The sequence below is a fragment of the Dendrobates tinctorius genome, unplaced genomic scaffold (assembly GCF_039654945.1).
Source record: "Dendrobates tinctorius isolate UK_male_01 unplaced genomic scaffold, ASM3965494v1 ptg000069l, whole genome shotgun sequence".
Lineage (NCBI taxonomy): Eukaryota > Metazoa > Chordata > Amphibia > Anura > Dendrobatidae > Dendrobates > Dendrobates tinctorius.
Genome location: NW_027361737.1, coordinates 3021190 through 3034832, shown reverse-complemented (window position 1 = coordinate 3034832; position 13643 = coordinate 3021190).

The following is a 13643-nucleotide window of genomic DNA, read 5'->3' as shown; positions in this document are numbered from 1 at the left end:
GGGCTTGTTGTCACCTGACAAATCAGAGGTGACACATCAACCCCACAAATATGAACTCCACTTGCCACTGCTACAGGTCAAGTGGGAAAAACAAGGCTAAGTGCCAGAATTGGTGCATTTATAAGATGCGCCATTTCTGGGACAGCTGAGAGCTGATGTTTTTATCCTGGGTGGGGTGCCAATATCCATGGCCCCTTCCCAGGTGATTAATATCAGCGCACAGCTGTCTGCCTAGCCTTTGCTGGTTCGATATTATAAGGGGACCCAATGTCAATTTTTTTCTGGGGTTCCCCTGTAAACTAGCCAGTAAATGCTAAGAAAACAACTGTGAGCTGATATTAAAAGCCTGGTAACCTTTAGGGCTATTGGCGCCTTCCTAGAATATTAAGATAAGCCCTCAGCAGTTGGCTTTCCCTCTGCTAGTTATAAAAATTATGCAGGAGCCCACACAATTTTTTTTTCATTTTTTGAAAAATGAACATGTATTGTATTTCACGCAGATTTTGAATGTGTGTGTCTTTATTTAACACATTATATACTGTTTTATTAATGAGGGTATCTGGCCGACACCTGTTCATTACTAAACCTCTGACCTGGTATTACATTATACAGGGTGGGCCATTTATATGGATACACCTAAATAAAATGGGAATGGTTGGTGAGATCAATTTCCTGTTTGTGGCACATTAGTATATGGGAGGGGGGAACTTTTCAAGATGGATGGTGACCATGGTGGCCATTTTGAAGTTGGCCATTATTGATCCAATTTTATTTTCTATGGGAAGAGGGTTAGGTGACACATCAAACTTATTGAGAATTTCACCAGAAAAACAATGGTGTGCTTGGTTTTAACAAAACTTTATTCTTTCATGAGTTATTTACAAGTTTATGACCACTTAAATGTGTTCAGAGTGCTGCCCATTGTGTTGGATTGTCAATGCAACCCTCTTCTCCCACTTTTGACACACTGATAGCAACACCACAGAAGATATGCTAGCACAGGCTTCCAGTATCCGTTGTTTCAGATGCTGCACATCTCGTATCTTCACAGCATAGACAATTGCCTTCAGATGACCACAAAGATAAAAGTCTAAGGGGGTCAGATCAGGAGGCCTTGGTGGCCATTCAACTGGCCCATGACGACCAATCCAGTTTCCAGGAAACTGTTCATGTAGGAATGCTTAGACCTGACATCCATAATTGATGGTATGGTGTGGTATATGGGGTACAAAGATAGTGGGGCCATTCTTCATCAATGGAAACCTCAATGCCACTGGATATCTGAAATTGCTGCATGATGATGTGTTGCCCACTTTATGCACTGAAGATGGCACATTCCCTGAGTTTTTCCAGCAAGATGGTGCACCACCACATTATGGGTGTCAGGTCCGAGGATTCCTACAAGGAATCTGGCCCCCTTAGACTAGCATTTCTCAATAAGTTTGATGTGTCACATGACCTTCTTCCCATTGGAAAAAATAAAGTTGGATTCAAAATCGCCAACTTCAAAATGGCCACCATGGTCACCACCCATCTTGAAAAGTTCCTCCCCTCCCATATACTAATGTGCCACAAACAGGAAGATGATATCACCAACCATTCCCATTTTATTTAGGTGTATCCATACAAATGGCCCACCCTGTGTGTGTGTGTATATATATATATATATATACTAGTTGAAGAGCCCGGCGCTGCCCGGGCATAGTAACTAACTGTGGTTAGTTATAGCAAATTATAATTATCCTCCATCCCATAGTCCCATGCCCATATACCCATCATACATATCCACCATCCCATAGGCCCATGCCCATATACCCATAATACATATCCTCCATCCCATAGGCCCGTGCCCTTATACCCTTCACACATCCTCCATCCCATAGGCCCATGCCCATATACCCATCATACATATCCTCCATCCCATAGGCCCATGCCCATATACCCATCACACATCCTCCATCCCATAGTCCCATGCCCATATACCCATCACACATCCTCCATCCCATAGTCCCATGCCCATATACCCATCATACATATTCACCATCCCATAGTCCTGTGCCCATATACCCATCATACATATCCGCCATCCCATAGTCCCGTGCCCATATACCCGTCATACATATCCTCCATCCCATAGTCCAGTGCCCATATACCCATCACACATCCTCCATCCCATAGTCCCTTGCCCATATACCCATCATACATATCCTCCATCCCATAGTCCAGTGCCCATATACCCATCACACATCCTCCATCTCATAGTCAACCATTATGACATCATAATGAGCGGCGGGGCTTGCAACCTATGATGACATAAGCGTCGCCATGGAAACCATTCTGACATCATAATGAGGGGCGGGGCTTGATACGCACACACTGTTTCCCCATTATGTAGATAGGGGCATTATGACATCATAATGTGTGTAGGTGGGTTAAGAGCTGGCTCAGGGATAGGAAACAAAGGGTGGTTATTAATGGAGCACACTCGGACTGGGTCACGGTTAGCAGTGGGGTACCACAAGGGTCAGTTTTGGGCCCGCTTCTTTTTAACATATTTATTAATGACCTTGTAGGGGGCATAGAGAGTAGAATTTCAATATTTGCAGATGACACTAAACTCTGCAGGGTAATTAATACAGAGGAGGACAATTTTATATTACAGAAGGATTTATGTAAACTAGAAGCTTGGGCTGATAAATGGCAAATGAGCTTTAATTGGGAAAAATGTAAGGTCATGCACTTGGGTAGAACGAACAAGTTGTATAATTATGTGCTTAATTGTAAAACACTGGGCAAAACAGTCACTGAAAAAGACCTGGGTGTATGGGTGGACGACAAACTCACATTTAGTGGCCAGAGTCAAGCAGCTGCTGCAAAGGCAAATAAAATAATGGGATGCATTAAAAGAGGCATAGATGCTCATGAGGAGAACATAATTTTACCTCTATATAAGTCACTAGTGCGACCACACTTAAAATACTGTGTACAGTTCTGGTCTCCGGTGTATAAGAAAGACATAGCTGAACTGGAGCGGGTGCAGAGAAGAGCGACCAAGGTTATTAGGGAACTAGGGGGTCTGCAATACCAAGACAGGTTATTACACTTGGGGTTATTTAGTTTGGAGAATCGAAGGCTTAGGGGTGATCTTATTACAATGTATAAATATATGCGGGGACAATACAAAGACCTTTCTAATGATCTTTTTACTCTTAGACCTGTGACGGGGACAAGGGGGCATCCTCTATGTCTGGAGGAAAGAAGGTTTAAGCATACTCACAGACGTGGATTCTTTACTGTAAGAGCAGTGAGACTATGGAACTCTCTGCCATATGATGTTGTAATGAGTGATTCACTACTAAAATTTAAGAAGGGACTGGATGCCTTTCTTGAAAAGTATAATATTACAGGGTATATACACTAGTCTCCTTAATATTGCGTTGATCCAGGGAGCTAGTCTGATTGCCGTATGTGGAGTCGGGAAGGAATTTTTTTCCCCAATGTGAAGCTTACTGTTGCCACATGGGTTTTTTTTGCCTTCCTCTGGATCAACATGTTAGGGCAAGTTAGGATAGGATATGGGTTGAACTAGATGGACTTAAAGTCTCCCTTCAACCTTAATAACTATGTTACTATGTTACTATGTTATAATGAGGGGTGGGGCTTGATGCGCACACACTTTTTCCCCATTATGTAGACAGGGGCAAAATTGTTTGGTGAATTGGAACACGCGGGGTTAAAATTTCACCTCACAACATAGCTTAGGACGCTCTCGGGGTCCAGACGTGTGACTGCCAAATTTTGTGACTGTAGCTGCGACGGTGCGGATGCCTATCCCGGACATACACATACACACATACATACATACACACTTTGAGCTTTATATATTATATATATATATATATATATACATATATATATATACACAGTATATATATGCACAGTATATATTTATATATAAATATATATATACACTGCTCAAAAAAATAAAGGGAACACTTAAACAACAGAACATAACTCCAAGTTAATCGAACTTCCTTGAGTTCAAACTATCCACTTAGGAAGCAACACTGATTGACAATCAATTTCAGATACAGTTGTGCATATGGAATAGACAACAGATGGAAATTATTGGCAATTATCAAGACATACTCAATAAAGGAGTGGTTCTGCAGGTGGGGACCACAGACCACATCTCAGTACCAATGCTTTTTGGCTTATGTTTTGGTTACTTTTGAATGTTGTTTGTGCTTTCATACTCGTGGTAGCATGAGACGGACTCTACAACCCACACAAGTGACTCAGGTAGTGAAGCACATCGAGGATAGCACATCAATGCGAGCTGTGGCAAGAAGGTTTGCTGTGTCTGTCAGAGTAGTGTCCAGAGGCTTGAGGCATTACCAGAAGACAGGCCAGCACACCAGGAAATGTGGAGGGGGCCGTAGGAGGGCAACAACCTAGCAGCAGGACCACTACCTCCGCAGGAGGAGCACTGCGAGAGCCCTGCAAAATTACCTCCAGCAGGCCACAAATGTGCACGTGTCTGCACAAAAGGTTAGGAGCCGACTCCATGAAGATGGTCTGAGGGCCTAACATCCACAGATGGGGGTTTGCTCACAGCCCAACACCGTGCAGGACGCTTGGCATTTGCCACACAACACCAGTACTGGCAAATTCGCCACTGGCAGCCTGTGCTCTTCACACATGAAAGCAGGTTCACACTGAGCACATGTGACAGATGTGACAGAGTCTGGAGACACCGTGGAGAGCGATCTGCTTGCAACATCCTTCAGCTTGACCGGTTTGACAGTGGGTCAGTAATGGTGTGGGGTGGCATTTCTTTGGAGGGCCGCACAGCCCTCTATGTGCTCGTCAGAGGTAGCTTGACTGCCACTAGGTTCCGAGATGAGATCCTCAGACCCCATGTGAGACCATATGCTGGTGTGGTTGGCCCTAGGTTCCTCTTAATACAGGACAATGCCAGACCTCATGTGGCTGGAGTGTGTCAGCAGTTCCTGCAAGATGAAGGCAATAAATCTATGGACTGGCCTGCCCGGTCCCCAGACCTGAATCCGATTGAGCACATCTGGGACATCATGTCTCGCTCCATCCACCAACATCACGTTGCACCACAGACTGTCCAGGAGTTGGCCACCTCATCAGCACCATGCCCAGGTGTTGTAGGGAGGTCATACAGGCATGTGGAGGCCACACACGCTACTGAGCACCATTTCCTTGTCTTGAGGTATTTCTACTGAGGCTGGATCATCTGTAATTTGATTTTTCACTTTGATTTTGAGTATCATTCCAAATTGATATCTCCATGGGATATTAAGTTTGATTTACATTGATCATTTTTATGTTTTATTGTTCTCAACACATCCCATTATGTAATGAACAAAGATTTGCAACTGGAATATTTAATTTAGTAATATCTAAGATGCAGTATTTTAGTGTCCCCTTTATTTTTGAGAGCAGTGTGTGTATATACATAATTTGTTTTGTGTGTATAAGCATTATATTTGAACATGGTATGTAATGATATTGTGGCCGAGTTTGAACAAGGAAATTATGTAACAATTCTTTTTTTTAAATAATATAGCTTTATTTAGCTGCATGTATTTACAAAAACGCATACAAAACCGCATGAAAATCCGCAACAAAACCTTTTACAAAAATGCATAAATTTTCCACTGCGCTTTCTGCCAAGAGATACAGAAACCAAGCAGAAATTTCTATAAGCAAATCCGCAACATGCGCTCATAGCCCTATAGTTGCTATTGAACTACTTTTCAAAGAAAACGGTTCACTAACAGCAGTAAATGCACAGCATGTTGGTTATATGCTACTTTCTCCAGAAAACGGCATCATCTCTTTAATGAATTGCTTAATTTAACTTTTAATGGCAGCAATAACAGCAATACAACGCTTATTTCATACAGGTAAGCATTAATTTGCAGAAAATACTGCAACACCTTTAGCTTCAGGAGGGATTAGTTCTACTATTATCTAACAAACCACCAGTGCACTCACTTTACTGTACATCAAAATGCTTCGGGGCAGTCAGTCTCTTACTATTCCTCTACATCACAGGCTGGTGCTTCTCTTGCCGATACTGGCACAGCTATGGCTCCAAAACTTATACAGTTTTTTTTCATCGCTTGCGTACAGTCTTTCTCATCAACAAATCTTAGACTTATAGCTTCTTTATCCACTTAGAATTTTCTTACCAACATTTGCAATGAGAATTTTGGAACATTTATGCCTCGCTCCCATGAACACTCTGGATCTCAGGATGTTAAACCTTTGATTGCAATTTTTAATACGTTAAAAATTATTCTAATTTGTGCATCAGCTTCAAGTGGTTTCCTGGGTTCAAAAACACATTTGTCTCCAGGCATTGCTTTTTTGAAAAACAAAAAAAGAAAGTATACTTTACTCACTCTTCCTAGGTTCAGCAGTGATTCTACACTATTGCACCTGGCATTTGTTGTCTGCAGCCAATCAGTAAGTTCATTGGCTCTATGGGGCTCATGCCATCTACCCGGACAAAGCCGCTGAGTTCATTTATAGGCATCAGCTCTGTTGATGTGACATAAGCGCTGCAGACACTAATAGGAAACCAGGAGCAGCACTGAATCCAGGGAGGAGAATTAAGCACAGTTTGCTCTTTTTAAAACAAACTGCTCCTGAAGAAACTTAGTTTCTGAGACCAGAAAACTCCTTTGAAAATAAATATATTTATAGCATACATATAATGAAATTACATTAATTTTAAATTTGAAGCAAAATAAAGATCTATAAACTGGAATTCATACAATTAGCCAATACAACTTTCATATGTCTTACTGCAAGGTATTTTTGCATATTTGTTATTCTGTGCTCTTTGTTTGTGTTTCAGTCAGGGTGATGTGAACATTGTCCAACAGACTTGTTCACATTTGTGCATGTCACATGTGTGTTTTTAATCCAGTTTTTTTCGTGCTTATGCATGATTTGAGAGACCCCACCCCTCTCTTATGTGACATGCACATAAGGAGCTGTCTCACGCCACGAGCCCATACAGGTAGCGCCTGTCTTAATCCTGCTCATTTAGACACTGTTCATATGTTCAGGTTTTAAATACATTAAATAGGGACTGCTTCGATACGGGTTACCTTGACGAGGAAGAGCAGCTTGGCATACATTTTTTTGCAAAAAAACGTATCGACTAAATGCCCTGTATTTGTTATTACCTTTTATCAGCACTTGCTGACTACTGTCATATGTCTTACTGCAAGGTATTTTTGCACATTTGTCATTCTGTGCTCTTTTTAAAACAAACTGCTCCTGAAGAAACTTAGTTTCTGAGACCAGAAAACCCCTTTGAAAATAAATATATTTATAGCATACATATAATGAAATTACATTAATTTTAAATTTGAAGTAACATAAAGATCTATAAATTGGAATTCATACAATTAGCCAATACAACTTTCCAAAGCTATGAATTGAGTGAAGAAATTTAAGACTTTATTTAGAATGTATTTGTATTACATCTGGAATGCTGGAGATAGGTTTAATCCATTTAATGCAACGCTGCACATAGGGCAATCCATCTGGCTTGTTGAGCTTATACATTTATTACTAATCCACACCATAAGTAGCCTGTGTCTCCTCATAGAAGACATATAAGCTGGGCTGGATGTAGCAAAGCATATTATATAAAATGACACAGGACCCATTTGGTCTCTTACTGATTTTTTTTTGTTTCGTATAGAATTTGTCATCAGCAGCGTGTTTTCATTATGAAAAAGTATTGGAAAACTGTGTCCTTGAAGAGGTGTCAAAGTGAGTTTCTAAAGTAGTTAGGAAGTCAAAATCCACAGTCCAAACCGTGTATTCTGTCATTGGTAAATAAGCTGTAACGAACCTGGAACATTAGAGGATAGACATGATGGAGACTGTTCAAAAAATGTCTGAAGAAACAATTCCAGAATTGAAACAGCAAATTCTATCATCTCTACGTAAATCATTGCACAGGCTTTCCCAGGAGTCATACGTGTCATATACAACATGTCAACGAGTGTCCATAAGGTCGTGTTTGACCATACAGAGTCACTGTTATTCAGGAAAGAATGGGCCGGTCAAGAGAAAAGGATTCATTATTGTTGGATTTTTTCCTTTGTGGCCATTTGAAAGGTTTGGTTTACAGTAATAAGCCATAAACATTACAAGCACTCTGATAGAACAAACAGCGAGAAATTCAGGCCATGACTCTTGATGTCCTGTGAAATTCATTCAACAATATGAAATGGCACATGCAGACATGTTTGGATGTGAACGGTGAGCATTTTCAACACCTACTTTCAAACATCGGTTTATCATGAACCAAGGTATATACAGTCCAATTTTCAGCACAATAGACTGTCTCGTTTAGAAAATACAGCAATTTTTACGGGTAAAAAAAGCAAGTGAATCACCCTCTATTATTTCTGCTCTTTATATAGAGAGCAAATCAGAGTGAACTGAATTATAGGAAATATGCTTCACCTGTATTAATAGCTACACTTGGTAAGGACACTTTGACCTTACTGAGGCTGTGTTTACATTAAAGCACTTAAAGGTGTTCAATAATAATAATAATAATAATAATTTTTATATATATAGCGCCAACATATTCCGCAGCACTTTACAATTAAGCAGGGACATGTACAGACAATAAATTCAATACAAGTTAAGACAATTTAAACAGTGACATTAGGAGTGAGGTCCCTGCTCGCAGGCTTACAATCTACAAGGAAATGGGGGGGACACAGTAGGTGAAAAGTGCTTGTTAATTCAGGTCTGGCAATTATAATAAATTTATAATAAATAGGGATTTTCATATAAAGCTGCATGATCCGGTCATCAGCCTGTGTGTTTAAGTGCAATAGTCAAGTATCAAGTGCAGTTATCGTGTGCATGGAGGGTGTGGAGACAGATGAATAGTAGGGTGCAGATTCAGAATAATATTTGGAAGGAGGGAACAGGGCAAAGTTAGATTACTGAGTAGTTGATGTGGTAGGCTTGTTTGAAGAGATGGGTTTCAAAGCGCGCTTCAATAGGTCAGGGCTAGGTATCAGTCTGATCGTCTGGAGAAGTGCATTCCAGAGAGCTGGAGCAACATGAGAGAAGTCTTGGAGACGGAGGTGTGAGGTTCGGATTACGGGGGATGTTAGTCTTAGGTCATTTGTAGAACAGAGGGCACGTGTAGGGCGATAGACAGAGATGAGAGAGGAGATATAAGGTGGTGCAGAACAGTGGAGAGCTTTGTGGGTGAGAGAGATGAGTTTATACTGGACCCTGTAGCGAATAGGTAGCTTGTGTAATGACTGGCACAAGAAGGAGGCATCGGTGAAGCGGCTGGACAGAAATTGTCATGGTTTATTCAGGATCCTGGACAGGTGGTACAGGGGTTAATAGGGAGAGCCTCTCTTTGGGGCCAGGGAGGGTTTTTATAGCTTTAGGTGAGCACCTCTCCCTGTCGTTTATACTCCTAGTGTGCCCGACCCTGCACCGTTTGTGCCTCTCGCCTGTGCATCTAAGTTTGCCTGGTGTATGACCTGTTTTGGACTCGGTTTACGTCTCTTGGATTCTGACTTGGTACCTGTCTGCCCGACCCATGTATGACCCCCTGGCTTTGTCTTGACCTCTCTACATTTGCTCCTCTGGTACCTCTGCTGCTATCTCATGTTCTGACCCTCTGTTTCTTCTGACTACCCGCTGTTTCTCGCTCCTGTACTACGTTGCCTGACCCATGTATGACCCCTTGGCTCTTCTGATTACGGTTATTGATTAATCTCTGCAGCGTTGATTCCTCTGACCAGCGCTGCTGCATCACGGAGGTGAGCTCCGCCCACTCCCCTGACGTGCGGTCACATGGTAAGAAGGTCCTACGGGCACTGAGAGCTTCTCTGCCGCTCCTCCCCTCCCACAGGTCCTGGAGCAGGATTTCTCACCTGACGCCGTTCTCCTGCTGGCTTCTGTGACTACTGCGCCTCCAGTGCACTATCTATCTGAACAGGGATCTCTGCCACCTGACAGGCACACCACTCCTGACTGCTGTCACGGTAAGCGTGACAGAAATATGACCCTGGCTGCCGCATTCAAGATGGATTGGAGAGGAGAAAGTTTGGTAAGAGGGAGACCGATCAGAAGAGAGTTGCAGTAGTCCAGATGAGAATGGATAAGGGCGACAGTAAGAGTCTTAGCAGTTTCAAAGGTGAGAAAAGGTTGGATTCTGGAGATGTTTTTAAGATGCAGGTGACAAGAGCTAGTGAGTGATCGAATATAGTGAGTAAAGGAAAGTTCAGTGTCGAATATGACCCCAAGACAGGGGGCATGCTGCTTGGGAGTTATGGTTGAACCCTCCAGGGTTATTTCGATGTTAGGTAGAGTGAGGTTAGTAGAGGGGAGAAACACATTTGTTCAGTTTTGGAGAGATTTAGTTTCAGATAGAGGGAGGACATGATGTTAGAAACAACAGACAGACAATCCTTGGTATTTTGAATTAGGGTAGGGGTGAAGTCAGGGGAAGAAGTGTATAATTGGGTGTCATCAGCATAGAGATGATACTGGAACCCAAATCTGCTGATTGTTTGCCCAATAGGGGCAGTGTATAGAGAGAAGAGGAGGGGGCCTAGGACTGAGCCCTGCAGGACCCCGATAGTAAGGGGATGAGGAGAGGAAGAGGAGCCGGCAAAAGATACAGTGTAGGAGCAGTTAGAGAGGTAGGAGGAGAACCCCGATAGTAAGGGGATGAGGAGAGGAAGAGGAGCTGGCAAAAGATACAGTGTAGGAGCGGTCAGAGAGGTAGGAGGAGAACCAGGAGAGGGTTGTGTCCTTGATACCTATAGAGCGGAGCATAGTGAGGAGGAGCTGGTGATCCACAGTATCAAATGCGGCAGAGAGATCCAGGAGGATCAGCAGGGAGCAAAGACCTTTCAATTTAGCTGTTATTAGAAAATTAGAGACTTTAGAGAGGGCAGTTTCAGTAGAGTGTAAAGAGTGGAAACCAGATTGTAAGGGGTCGAGAAGAGAGTTATCCGAGAGATAGCGGATTAGACGGGAGTGGACCAAGCATTCCAGGAGTGTAGAGATGAAGGAAAGGTTAGAGACATGTCTGTAGTTAGCAGTGCAGTTCTGGTCCAGGGATGGCTTTTTAAGTAAAGGGATTATGATGGCATGTTTAAATGAGAAGGGAAATATACCTGAAGAAAAAGAGTGGTTAAATATTTTAGTCAGGTGAGTGGAGACCACTGGTGAGAGAGACTGCAGGAGCTGTGAAGGAATGGGGTCACTGTTGCACGTTGTAGGCCGAGCGGAAGCGAGGAGCTTGGAAACTTCTTCTTCTGAAGCAGGCTCAAAGATATCTAGTGACCTTGAGGTGCGGCAGGGAAGGGGATCCAGGCACTGAGAAGATTGGGCTGAGATATCCTGATGGATGTGATTGATTTTTTCTAGGAAATAAGTGGCCAGATCCTCACCGCTGAGGTTGGTGATGGGGGCCTGTACTTTAGGTTTCAGGAGGGAGTTCAATACAGTAGTAGGAGACCTAAGAGTTTTACATGTGCATTTTCAGGGAAATTGGAGGGTTTGCAAAATTGAGATTTTCAACAAATCGATTCATGGCAATTGAATGCTTTTCACAAAAACTTGAGAAGCTGCCAAATTACAATTTCAGAAGATTTGGTCACCTAAATTTCTTATGTCTCACTTTGCAATTCCATGAAAACACATTTTCTTTAATAAAGCTAACTTGGTTAACCATTGGAAAATGATCTGTTTTTCTCACTTGTAGTAGAGAAGAGTCGATAGAACAAAATTTGAATTTACCTGTTCTGCAGATTTTCACAGAAATATCAATTAACAAAAAAGTTATCCTCATCTAAATTCAATGTCTCTTATTATGCTCGATGGTCTTTACAGATCCCAGACTATAATGAGAGTATGACATAAAAAAATTAAAAAATAGCACTTTACATTATTAGGGGCTATTGTCTCCTATATAAGTCATTATGTTAACACTATCAACATGCTACATGACATTTTCCTACACTGACATTGGGTTCCTTTATTTTTTGTAACCTTTATGCTTCTATTCCTCAATTTCTTTGTTTGGTTACTTGCAATAATGGGTCGCTCTCCCAGGGCTGTGGGATACTCGGCACTGGGCCTGCAACTCAGGGGGGAAGATGTCACAGCAGCAGTGACCCGGTCCGTGGCCCTGGGCGCCCAATGTAAAAAGGGGGATTGAATGGTGGAATGTAGTTGATTTACCCCTTAATGTCCAATGACGTGCACAGTATGTCATCAGACATCTCCCCTGATCGGGGGTCGGCGTCATGTTGCCTGGATAACCAGAGGTCTCTATAAGACCTCTATGGTTGTTCCAGGCATATGGCTTTCAGCCCCACCCGGTGGTCGGCGCTGAAAGCACAGCAGTAAATCTGCTACATATGGGCGATCTGCTCTTCGCCCATATGTAGCAGAGCCGATCGTGTTGCGCATGCTTCTAGCCTCCTATGGAGGCTAATGAAGCATGCCAAAAGTAAAAAAATAAATGTTTAAAAATAAAAAAATTGAAAAAACCTAAAAGTTAAAATCACCCCCTTTTCGCCCCAATCAAAATAAAACAGTAAAAATAAAATCCCGCATACACATATTAGGTATCGCCGCATTTAGAATCGCCCAATCTATCAATAAAAAAAGCATTAACCCGATCGCTAAACGGCGTAGCGAGAAAAAAATTAAAAACGCCAGAATTACGTTTTTTTGGTGGCCAAGACATTGCATTAAACTGCAATAATGGGCGATCAAAAGAACGTATCTGCACAAAAGTGTTATCATAAAAAATGTCAGCCCGGCGCGGAAAAAATAAGCCCTCACCCGACCCCAGATCATGAAAAATGGAGATGCTACGAGTCTCGGAAAATTGCAAAAAAATTTTTTTTTTTTTTTGCAAACTTTGGAATTTTTTTTCACCACTTAGATAAAAGAGGACATAGACATGTTTGGTGTCTATGAACTTGTAATGACCTGGAGAATCATAATGGCAGTTCAGATTTAGCATCTAGTAAACCTAGCAAAAAAGCCAAGCAAAAAACAAGTGTGGGATTGCACTTTTTTTTACAATTTCACCGCACTTGGAATTTTTTTCCCATTTTCGAGTACTTTACATGGTAAAACCAATGATGTCATTTAAAAGTACAACTCGTCCCGCAAAAAATAAGCCCTCACATGGCCATATAGACGGAAAAATAAAAAAGTTATGGCTCTGGAAAGAAGGGGAGGGAAAAATGAAAATGCAAAACCAAAAATACCCCTGGTCATTAAGGGGTTAAATGAATAGTTCGTGACGCCACCTGTGGTGTTCGGCAATGGAGATGTAAGCCAACGCTGCAGACAGATCCTCTGGGACAGATGGTGTGGTGCAGCAATGATGTTATAGCCCTCCACAGGCAGGGCTGTAGTCCCAGGGCAGAGTAAGTGAAGTGACACGTAGATGGTGTACTGTCTGGCGCAATGGATGTGGCAGTGCTGGGCAGGTTCTCGTAGGAATGAGTGGAGGACACTGGGGCATGTAGTTCCAAAGCTTTACTCACAGTCTGTTGTACAAACAGGTG